This window comes from Oryctolagus cuniculus, chromosome 16 (assembly GCF_964237555.1).
Source record: "Oryctolagus cuniculus chromosome 16, mOryCun1.1, whole genome shotgun sequence".
Lineage (NCBI taxonomy): Eukaryota > Metazoa > Chordata > Mammalia > Lagomorpha > Leporidae > Oryctolagus > Oryctolagus cuniculus.
The window spans coordinates 42,433,346-42,445,768 of NC_091447.1; the positions used below are offsets into that span (position 1 = coordinate 42,433,346).

General features: G+C 44.1%; 1 long non-coding RNA gene across 1 annotated transcript; it reads right to left on the reverse strand.

Annotated features, from left to right (window-relative positions):
- Positions 1 to 1,517: 1,517 nt before the first annotated feature.
- On the reverse strand, positions 1,518 to 6,589 carry LOC138845901 (uncharacterized). The gene is made up of 3 exons (XR_011383213.1): positions 6,460 to 6,589; positions 2,993 to 3,090; positions 1,518 to 1,648 (listed from the first exon to the last, which is right to left on the reverse strand). It is a non-coding gene; the product is annotated as an uncharacterized lncRNA (long non-coding RNA).
- Between the last annotated feature and the right edge of the window lie 5,834 nt (positions 6,590 to 12,423).

Below are 12,423 nucleotides of genomic sequence, written 5' to 3' on the forward strand. Positions count from 1 at the left end.
GATTTAAATTTTCTTTGATACCAAAACAAACTTACCTCCAATTCCATTTTCCACAAACTTTTTGAAATACCCTCCTGTGTGTGTACACTTCTATATATACATCTATAATTAATTTGTATCTTTTTTTAAGATTTATTTGTTTACTTGAAAGTCAGAGTTACACAGAAAAGGAGAGGCAGAGGCAGGGGGTGAGGTCTTCCATCTACTGGTTCACTCCTCAATTGGCTGCAATGGCCGGAGCTGAGCCGATCCGAAGCCAGGAGCCAGGAGCCCCCATGGGTCTCCCACGTGGGTGCAGGGGTCCAAGGACTTGGGCCATTTTCTACTGCTTTCCCAGGCCATAGCAGAGAGCTGGACCAGAAGTGGAGCAGCTGGGACTAGAACTGGCGCCTATATGGGATGCTGGCACTACAGGGGGCGGCTTTACCTGCTACACCACAGCGCCGCCCCTATAATTAATTTATATTATGAGGAATTGACTCATGTCATCATATAGACTGACACATCTAAAATCTGCAGAGTTGACATCCCAGTTCCATTCCAAAGGCCAGAAGGTCTCCCTGGAAGAGACAATGTCCCAGTTCCAAGGCCATCATATAAGAAGATTCTCTCTTACTCATGGGAGGATCCACCACAGGTTCTTTCCAGGCCTTCAGTTGATCAGACGAGACTCGCCACATGAAGGAGGCCAATCTGTCTGAAGCAGCCCTGAAAGCGGTCACTGTTCATGGAGCCTGCTTCCTTTTCATGGACAACAGGATTAGTGGTGTTTGGGTTAGTGATATTATTTATGCCAACTGTATTCATCAGATCTAACGAACTGATAAAAGTTGCATTTGTAGGCACATTAATTCACACATTTTATCTATGGATTTTGAACATTATGAGTTCACAATTATGTCTACAAATTTCAATCTGAAGCCACAAGGTTCTATTTCATTTTCTTCATGTACAAGTTTGTAACTCCCTTTAACAACATTGAGAACCCTGTCTCCCTAAAGTTTATCTATTTGATCAGTTTCCCCTATATCTAACCAATCTCCCACCTACAACACCTCATCCCTCCTAAACAGAAACTTTCCTTACTCTTTTGCGGCTTTAACATTACTTGTTGGCTCACTGTAGCCTCGTAGTATCAGAATTGGCAGGGTAGTCCACGGAGTATTTGACTAATAAGAGTACGATGCACGTATCACTAGATAAAGAAAAATATGTGGCTTCTGGCTGTCTCCCTGATCACTTGCTTTGGGAAAAGCTAGTGTCAAATCACAAAAAGAGGCCTGTATAGTGAGAAACTGAGGACCCCTAGGCATATGAGCGAGCCATCACCAAAGTGAATCCTTCAGCCCCGGTCAAGACCTCATAGTGCAGTCCTGGACGTGTGATGGTAATATCGTGAGAAACCTGGAGCCAGAACCACCTAGGTGAGTTGTTCCTGAAGTCCTAACCCTTAGAAATTGTGAGAGATCAATAAATACTCACTCTTTTAAGCTATTACATTTTGTAGTAATTGTTAGGCAGAAGTTGATAAGTTATACAACCTGCTAGTGGGTGATCATGTCTTGCTACTGATTTTCCTGATTTTGATGTTGGAATCCCAAGTCTTTGTAACTCCTCAATTCTGGATAAACCAGCACAGCTGAACAGCCTACAGGTTGGACAAAATGTAAAGTACATTAACATGGCCGAGTCATGAGTTAATGTTTATGGCAAATAGCAACAGCTTCATCACAAGCATATTTATTATCATCTTTAAGACATTTTTTAAAAGAATTCTAATTAGCATGTAATACTTCTAGTCTGGGAAGACATAATGCAACATTTCAACATATAACAGGCACCAGGCTTTCCATTTCCTTTCCTATGCCTTGTGTTGGGAGTTCACTAGCTCCTCTCTTCTAGTGCCATACACAGAAATAGACCATCTTGCATCACTGGGAGCTATAATCACTACACGATGCTCCAAAATACCAGAACCTGTTATGTTTACCCTACAGTGTTGGGTATACACTATCCAACCTCTACCCATCCCCTTTCCTCTTCCTGGACTCTAATAATCACTTTTAAATTCAGATAAAACATACATACTACATATATACATATATATAATCATTACTATATTATATATTATACACTAATAGATTAGATTATTATATATTATTATTAACAACTTCCATATATTAGAGAGAATATGTAGTATTTGTCTTTGTACATCTGGCTTTATTATCTTTATAATGAAATAATTAAAATAAATTATTCCTAAATTCCAAAAAAATACCGAGGGCAATCTGTTTTACTCTGTCTATAAATATAATTAATGTCATCTAAAGGAGCCCTCATGGAAACACCCAGAATAATGTTTGACCAAATGTCTGGGCACCCAGTGGCCAAGGCAAGTTGACACATAATATTAACCATTACACCAGGCATCTCTGAGGGAATGAGATTGCACTGAGCTGAGTGATGCAGAAGAACCAGCCCTGAGAAGATCTGTGAGAACAAGTCCAGAGGCCCTGTAGAGAGAACAGGTTGATAGATTAGGGGAACAGAAACAGCAGTGTTTGTAGACCAGGCTAGGCAAAGCCAGGGCGTTAGCTGAGGCCAGAGAGGTGCACAGGACAGGCTCAATAACACTGAAGAGCCAAAAAGGAGCAGTGGTCTGCAAAGTATGTATGTTCATATTTTCAGTGTTTTAGTCTAAAAATCATAAGTGAATGAAAATCAAACCCCACATCGCTTTACATTTTAAATAGCTTTCTAATGAATAATGAGCAGAGATTATCCCAGAGGGTCCAAGAAGTGAGGTCGGCATCACAATCAGCCTGCGATACAGACTTGGAGGACGCAACCATGGAGCGGTAGTGTGGGGTCTCCTTGGCACAGTTTATCATGATCCAGGGTGGGATACTTTGAAGCCTGAAACATAGTATCTTCCTTAATATTTCATGTTTTCCTGAACATTTTGTGATTTTCTGGAACTCCTTCTGCTTACATATAATCATTCTGAAGAATGCTGTTGTGTGAAGGATGGTCAAATTACACAGGGGAAACAGGCACGCCCACTTAGTCTTTGACTCACAGATGTCTCACCTAGAGGAGGTAAACAGAACACCAAGTGAAGTTGGAGCCAGACGGGCCAAGACTGACTCGGAAATAGCCACCCTGGCCCTTAACCCAATGGATCTTCTCTCTATGCACTTTTCTGAACACTTTGGATTTTACCCCCTGAGAGACACAGCATTTCCTTAATAGCATCTCTCTGGCAAAGGACCTGATACACCAACATTCAGCTTTGAAAGTTCCTCATGCTCACGTGATGGCTCGATGAAGGGTCTACCTTCGGGAGCTGAGTGGGTTCTTTCTTTCCTCTTTGCCTCTTAAGCCCCTTTACTTCCAAACCACTCAAGGTCCACTAACCACAAATCTCCATGAGACTGCCACAGAAGGTGGAAAACAGCGCAGAGTATCCCCCACCACCACCACACGCACACTTGCAAACCTGTTTAGAATGTGTCCCACATCTGGCGAAGCCCAGTTAGACCTGGTTGATGCATCAGTTCAAGCACTTTGCATTTAAGACTGTATTTTTTGCCTATGAACTGATTATACAAACAGCTGCTCATAGCCAAGAGCAGAAATGAATGGCATGGTCAGTTTAAACAGACACACACATTGCTCCCTTCGGCACTGGAAAAATGTGCTGTTTTTAGGTCTGCTCATCAGCAGTTTTTGGTTTAATTCTCAATGAAACCCTTTCCCGGAGCCAATCTGGGAAGAGAAGTTCTAGTCAAGGCAAGGACTTCTGAAGTCACTGATCTCTTCCTGAGACAGCAGATTTCTCTGAAAGATCCAAGAGGACGTATTCAAATGAAGGAAACTTATTGTACTAGGATTGTCCACAGGAACAAAACCAAGAAGAAGGGTGTGTGTGTGTGTGTGTGTGTGTGTGTGTGAAAGAGAGAGAGAGAGGGAGAGAGGGAGAGAGAGAGAGAGAGAGAGAGAGGACTGGAATTACTTATGTAATCATGGAGCTAATTCTGCAGTCCCAAATACTGCAGGGCAAGTGGGTAAGCAGGACACTCCAGGAAGCTGATGGTACCATGCCAATCTGAGGGCAGCAGGCTCATGACCCACAAGGAGTCAATGTTTCAGTTCGAGTCTATGAACAGGAAAAGCAGTAGGCAGGAGGAATTCTGTCTTTTTTGGGAGAAGGTCCGCCCTTTGCCCTATTCAGGTCTTCAGTCCCTTAGGTAAGACCCACTCACATTAGGTCTACAGATTCAAATGTGAATCTCCTCCAAAAATACCTCATAGAAACATCCAGAAAAGTGTTTGACCAAATGTACTGGGCTCCCCGAGGCCCAGTCGACAGGTAAAATTAACTATGACATTTTCAAATACTTGTATGATTACATTTATTTTTTTTTTGACAGGCAGAGTGGACAGTGAGAGAGAGAGAGAGAGAAAGGTCTTCCTTTGCCGTTGGTTCACCCTCCAATGGCCGCCACAGCTGGCACATCGCGCTGATCCAAAGGCAGGAGCCAGGTACTTATCCTGGTCTCCCATGGGGTGCAGGGCCCAAGCATTTGGGCCATCCTCCACTGCACTCCCGGGCCACAGCAGAGAGCTGGACTGGAAGAGGGGCAACCGGGACAGAATCCAGCACCCTGACCGAGACTAGAACCTGGTGTGCTGGCACCACAAGGCGGAGGATTAGCCTATTGAGCCTCGGCGCCGGCCTGATTACATTTTAATTTATTGATGAAGATTGATTCCAACACTTAAAGGTTTTTCTTTCCTTAACCAAAAACTAGTGTTCCACTCACAATTTCCATGTTATCAACATTGTTTTGTACAATCTGGTAATATCTCAAGCAATATTGGGAAAATAATATTTATTGGCATTATTTGAAACTATGGATTCTCCTTATATTGTGCCTGACATTGAAAATAAGTAGAGGTGGTCAGTGTGGTACAATGGGTTAAGTTGCCACTGGGTCACCTGCATCCCCTATTGGAATGCCTCTGCTTCTCATCCAGCTCCCTGGGAGACAGCAGCTGATGGTCCCTACCAACTACACGGGAGACCCAAATGGAGTCCCTGGCTACTGGCTTAGGCCTGGCCTGGCCCTGGCTGTTGTGGGCATTTGGGAAGTGAACTAGTGGATGGAAATATGTAATTTTGTCTTTTTTTCCCACAGGGATTCTCTGGGCTTAGACTTTTGAGCAACACTAGATGAATTCTGATTTGGAGATGATGAGGTATAGAACGAAGGCATTTTGCATTGGGATGGACATCGACCATGAGGACCAAAGGTGGGATGTTTTGGCTTGGATGGATCCCATGGGTTCAAGTATGGGAGGCATGGCTCCAGGTGGCAGTGCTGGCAGACGGTGTGGGTCTTTGGGATTGGGTCCTAGTGGGAGGTGCTATTTCTCACAGAACCTTTGGTGGTCTTAGTGAGAGAGCTGCTGTAAGCCCCTGATCTTGCCCGGGTCAAGGTGTCTTCTCTTGTTTCCACACACTGCTACCACTGCCATCTGCCCTGATGTGATGCAGCCACGAGTCCTCATCAGAACCAAGCCAGTGCCACGCCATGCCCCGGGACTCCAAACCTTGGCAGCTAAACAAACCTCCTTATCTTCAATTAGCCTGCCTTAGGTATTTCATCCTTGATAGTTTAGATTTTAGGTTCTGGTCTAGGATCCATTTTGAGCTAAATCTTGTTCATGTTGCAAATGAAAAGCTGGTTAATCCATTGACCAGTGGTGTGCATTTGCTGGACTGGCATATTTTAGAGAATTTCTGTCAACAGAAAGATTCTGTCGACAAAGGGTTTGGAGATTCAGCTAGCGTTTCAGACAGGCCTCGATGATATCAAAAGTGATGATGAGCCAGCACCGCGGCTCACTAGGCTAATCCTCTGCCTTGCGGTGCTGGCACACCGGGTTCTAGCCCCGGTCGGGGTGCCGGATTCTGTCCCGGTTGCCCTTCTTCCAGGCCAGCTCTCTGCTGTGGCCAGGGAGTACAGTGGAGGATGGCCCAGGTACTTGGGCCCTGCACCCCATGGGAGACCAGAAGCTCCTGGCTCCTGCCATCGGATCAGCGCGGTGCGCCGGCCGCAGCGTGCCGGCCGTGGCGGCCATTGGAGGGTGAACCAACGGCAAAGGAAGACCTTTCTCTCTGTCTCTCTCTCTCACTGTCCACTCTGCCTGTCAAAAAATAAAATAAATAAATAAATAAAAAATAAAGGTGATGATGAATGGGAGCGGAAAGTTACTCAGAAAGTTTTTGTGTTTTCTACCCACTGCTGAAGGAACTTAAATGAAATCACATCTATTCTTCCCCCATGCCAAGAAGGTCATCAAACACTATTTTCTTTATGTAGCCTCCCTTTCCCAAGGGGAAGCCTCAAGATTGTGTCTCATAACTGAAATGGGCTGCTGAGGGCTGCTTACTTATACATCTCTCTCTTCTGCAGGACTCCAGGTAGGGGTACGAAGGCAAGATGCCCGGTAGGATGGCTTCAGAGCCAGGAGATACTGTGCAGGCCTGAGTCTGCTCCTCTGCTTTGAAAAGAACAGCCAGTTGGTGTCTCAGAGGTAAACCTGAATACAAGGGCCCAAGAGAGGGAAAAGTTCCAAATTCTGCCATCACACCTGCAGTGGTGAAGCTCAATGAAAATGCTGGCACCCAGGACCCTCACCCACTCTCCAGGAGCCTTGGAGGTTTCTATAATTCTTTTTATATGGTATCAGTGGAGAGGAAAGTCCCTGAAAACATGAAAAAAATTGAAATTCTTAACATCCTTGTATATAGGAACATAAATGCATGCAATTTTTAAACGCTGTTATTGAAGCAAAATAAATTGTGTTTGAAATGTTTTAATAGTTAATGATGTATAGCATCTTCCCATGGCCTTACTGCCACTTATAGGTCTTTTATGGTAAACTCTCTTTACATATTTTGTTCATTTTTTTGTTGGATTTTTGCTTCCTCATTTTGTAGTTTTAAAGTTTCTTTATATAGTCTAGATCCAGTTCCCTCATCACATATATGACTCTGCTTGAGACTTGTCTCTTCTTCTCTAACAATGACTTTCAGGGGCAGGCATTGTGGCACAGTGGTTAAAGCTCCAGCATCCCATACTGGAGTACTGGTCCGAGTCCTTGGTGCTCTGCTTGTGATCTATCTGCCTGCCAAGGCACCTGGGAAGCAGCAGATGATGGCTGCAGCACTTGGGCCCCTGCCGTCTGTGTGGGAGATGGGAGTGGAGTTCCTCGCTCCTGGTTTCTATCTGGTCCAGCTCTGGCTGTTGCAGACATTTGGGGAGTGAACCCATGGATGGAAGAGCTCTCCCTCACTCTTTATCTATTCTCTCTCTCTCTCCGTTACTTTGGATTTCAAATAAATATCTTTCAAAAGATGTCCTTCCAAGAGCAGCCATTCTTAATTTTTATGTAGTTCAATTTATTTTTTTATGGTTCATGCTTTCTGTGTTTAATTCAAGAGATCTATGAACCGAATTCAGTTTTTTATGTTTCTTTCTAGAAGTATAATGATTTTATATTCAGGCCTAGGATCCATTTTGAGATAATTTTAGTTTATGTTGCAAGCTATGAATCAATTATTATAACTTTTGTTTTCTCGAGGCCTTGTGTTTTTGTTTAGTTTTTTTATTTCTGTTTGTTTTTTTACATACAGATATTCAACTACCCTGGCACCATCTGTGGAAAATGCTATCTTTTATTTTTTCACCAATAAGTTGTCTCTGTGCTTTGTTGAAAATTGACCACGTATATATTGGTTTACTTCTGGACTCGCAATTATGTTCCATTGCTCTACATGCCAACCTTGACGACAATACAAACCGTCTTGATGGCTGCAGCTTTATAATAAATCTTGAAGTCAAAGTGGGTCAGAGTGTCCTGAGCAGACCTCCTTGCTTTGTTCTCATTCTCCAGGGGAAGAATTCAGTCCTTCACTATTCACTGCAACAGCAGCTGTCGTACTGTTGGAGGTGTTCCTTATCGTGTTGAGTAAGTTCTCCTCTATTCATTTCTCTGAGAGAGGCTGGATTTTTAAAAACTGCTTTCTCTGTATCATCCTTTCTCCACTGAACTGACTCCAATAGGATCAAACAGGAATCAACAGCAGAAAGATAATAGAAAAATCTGTACACACTTGGAAACTAAGCTACACACTTCTAAATAATCTGTAGGGGAAAGAAGCAGGCCTAAGGAAAATAAAAAGATAAACAGAACTGGATGAAAGCAGAAATACAACAAATTAAAACTTGTGGGAAGAAGCTAACTCAGCGCTGACAGGGAAGCTTACAACACTAAACGCTTACAAGAGAGAGGAGGAAAAATTTCAAATCAGGCATCTAAGTGGCCATCAAAAAGCAGGTGATCAAAGGAATCCAAAGAACAATGGAAGAATCACAAAATAAAGCCAGAAAGCAGTAAAATTAAACACAGAGAAGCAATCAAGTCAATGAAACAGGGCATTACAAACATCCTACACAGCCAGTCACATGAGCAGTCCTGTATCTATTAAGGAAATCAAATTTGTAATTCAAAATTTAAAAAAGAAAGCGAAATTTCCAGGTCCGGCTGTTTCACAGAATTACAACAAATAGTTACAGAATTAACACAAATTCTAAACAATCTCTTCCAGAAAAAGGTAAAAGACACACTTCCAATTCATTTTATGAAGCTACTATTACTCAACAAAAACAGTTTAAGAAAGAAAACTACAGACAATATTCCTCATGAACACAGCCACAACAATCCTTTAAAAGACTGAAAAGTAGAATTAACCGACATACAAAAAGAACACTGCACCTTGACCATATGAAGATTATTCCAGGGACTCAACATTGTACAGAATCCACACAGCAACAAACTACAGGAAAAATCATACGTGGATTGCATTTCTCCTTGCTGGTCAGAGGTCCAGCTGCAAGACACACCCAGGGAGATTCCCCACCAGACTATCCCTGAGCTCCTCTCTCTATCTACAACCAACACTGATTTATCAACCCATAACTGTCATCACTCCCACTTTCTAAGGGAGACCCTTTCTCTGATGAGCTTAGAAAGAAGGAAAAAAGAAGGTCTCAGTAATCTCAGGGCAGCAGATCCTGAGAAGAGAGGGGAGGGGAGGCGTCACTTCCAGCCTCAGGATACAGCAGGGGCTGAGTCTGGGCTGTGGCGGGAAGGATTCAGAAGCTTGATTGCAGTAGGGAGGAATAGACATATGATGGTAAAACAGGAATGGGAGAATGGACCATGGGAAAAATAAACTAATCTACGGCAATGTGTAGAGTGTAGCTCTGGAGATGAGCGCAATGCCAAATAGGGAGCATTTGTGTTGGGATAGAAGGTAATCAGGTTCAACTATTGTATGCATATGATAAAAACCACACAGCCAGAGTGGGGCAGGGCGTGGGGTTGAACACTGAGGATTACATCCATTTACTGAGCAAGTACAGCTTGTGTCGGGGGCAGTTTCTCATGCATTATCTTACACAGACCTCCTATCCACCCTAAGATTTAGCTATGCTAACTCCCATCATACAGCTGACAGAGGTGCATTAGGAAGGCTTGGTGGTAACATTCCCAAAGTCACATCTGGATCAGGCAGTGGAGTGAGAATCCAAGCTGGGGGCGTCGCTGCAGCTTGCTGCCGTCCTTTCTCGGGAGGCAAGCCAGGGCAACATCCACACTTCAAACCTGAAGACACTTTCCATGATGCTCACTCTGCAAAAGGCAGCTCATCCTGATGAGGAGTTCTCACCTCGCCTTCCTGCCGGTTTCATTGTTCAAAACAGTGGAAGGAATGAGGGCCAGGTACTGCACAACTGAAAGAGGCCTGAATTCCACTGCAGTCCTTGCAGCAGTCACCTTAAACTCCGTTCTTCAAACAGAGAACTGAATGATAACGGGATGACAAGGAGAACCTTTGAATAACAGAGCCAGATTCCTAAGATTCACAGTAGCATAGTCAAAAATGGCCCCCACACCATAACAATGTCTAACATATATTGCTTTGTGCCAGGCACTTCACCATGAATTGTATATACTCTTGTAACCCTATGAAAGATTCTTTGTTATTTCAATTTTGTTTTTTGACAGGCAGAGTTAGACAGTGAGAGAGAGACAGAGAGAAATGTCTTCCTTCTGTTGGTTCACCCCCTAAATGGCTGCCACGGCCGGCGCTGTGCCGATCCAAAGCCAAGAGCCAGGTGCTTCCTCCTGGTCTCCCATGCGGGTGCAGGGCCCAAGCACTTGGGCCATCCTCCACTGCACTCCTGGGCCACAGCAGAGAGATGGACTGGAAGGGAGCAACCGGGACAGAATCCGGTGCCCCAACCGGGACTAGCACCTGGAATACCGGCGCCACAGGCAGAGGATTAGCCTAGTGAGCCGCAGCGCTGGCCTGTTATTTCAATTTTACAGACAAGGAAACTGAGGCACAAGGAGGGTAAGTAACTTTCTCATGCTCACCTAGCAAGTTCAATTCTGGAGCTGTCACTCAAGCACTGCTCTGCATCCTGGGTCCCCCTCCAACAAATTCATAAAATGATTAAACAGAAATTACAGTCCCATGTCCAGACCAAAGGAACGTAACTAAGGAAGAACTTCAAAAGAGAAAAGAGGTGAGAAGAAGGGAGGAGGAAGGAGAGGGGGAGGAAAAATGGGAAAGTGAAGGGAAACAGGAGGAATAGAAAGCAGAGAAGGAAGAAATTCTAAGTAGAATAGCCAAAGGAAAAATGGTAAAATTTTAAAAAGTAAAATAGCCAAAGGAAAAGAGGAGGCGATCCAACAAAATGTGTTTTGGCTCAAAATGGAAAATAAGACCATTCAAGATGGCTTACCCATCTTTGACTACAAGTGCCAAGTTCCTATCACCACAATTAAATGTGTGCCAAATAACACTTCAAATTGCCCATGTTTTTGAAAACTCCTCTAACACGCTCAAAATGATCAATGGTCTTCGGTGACAAAGCTCATCTTGGCTCTTGTCTCCAGGACAGTTTGAAAAACATTTAAAGCAGCTTCCAACAAGTGAGCTTTAAAGACGAAGACAAAGTACTCATGGAATATATTGGATACTCAGTCCTTCGATATGAACTAATTATGATCTCATTTAGAGTTGTATTATTGACAAATACTTACATCTTAAGGACAAAACTGCATTTGGGTTGCTTGCAATAAGCCTTGTCTTAAATATTAAGGACTTGAAAGTAAGCAATGGATCTGAGTCCAAATGCATTTGAAATAACCACCCCATTATCTGGAGCAGCAGCCACCAGCCAGTGCATTTGTTTGTTTAGAAGGTGAAGTTGGGGCCACAGAGTTATGCATATAAGCATGGAGAGGAAAATATCAGATCTTTGCATTTATAAATTTCCCAACTACAGAGGATTCTACTCCACAAATAAAGGGTCCTCTCTTAGAATCTTAAGGTAATGAACAGTGGTGGGTTACCAACCCCATTGATGCCTCTGTGGTTTTCTCCATTTCCATTTTCTTTCGCTCTCACTAGCATTCCAGTGCCATTCTTCTGTCAACCCTCAAACGAGCTGAAATAAGGAACCAGAGAAACTGGCAATCCAAGTATGAACTCGCACACTACTTCTTCTGTTCCCTGGGACAGTGCAAGGTTGGGACTGGAGAGGCTGGAGAGTGGGTGACCAGGATGAAAGAGGACAGAGAGGGAGTAGGCAGAAAGGGGAAAAGGAGATGCCATGGTGTGACTAAGCAGCCGAGGGACTCACTGCTGAGCCTCCCCCAGCACGAGTGCTGCTATGACCATGGGCCACAGACCACTAGATAGCCTGACTTCAGCCCCTGCATACAGGCAGCGAGGGCTGTGTACCATACAAGCGGAGAAGGGGAACACTGATTCCACAACTGACAGAAATAAGTTAGGATTCCCACAGGAGCTGGTGTGGCAGCAGAAACAGTCCCACTGCCACATGAATGTCTTAGCAGTCAGAAGAGGCTCTCATAAGCAGTACACCAAAAGAATGCATGAAGGCAAAGACCCTCAGGCAATCAGCTACACAAGGCATAACCATGGGTTCTTACTTCCCTAGAGCAGTCATATTACTAGCAAGAAACTCGGTTCTTAAATGCACAGGCACGAAGACCCACAGGAGCACCATCCAGCATGTGTTCTGCAGTATGCTAAGTGACCCCTCAGGAAGGAGACAAATACATAACAAAGGAATGGAAACCGGATGCAACCCAGGCAGACCCTGAAGAAACGTGATGAGGTCCATCAGTGGCCCTGCTTGGTTCCCATGGTTGCTGGGAGCAGCCATGGGAAGAGTTCTGGCTCCACCCCGCCAGCCCTTGCAGAGTGGCTTTGGGAAAACTGTAGACTTCTGAGCCCCGTGGAGTCACCTCCTC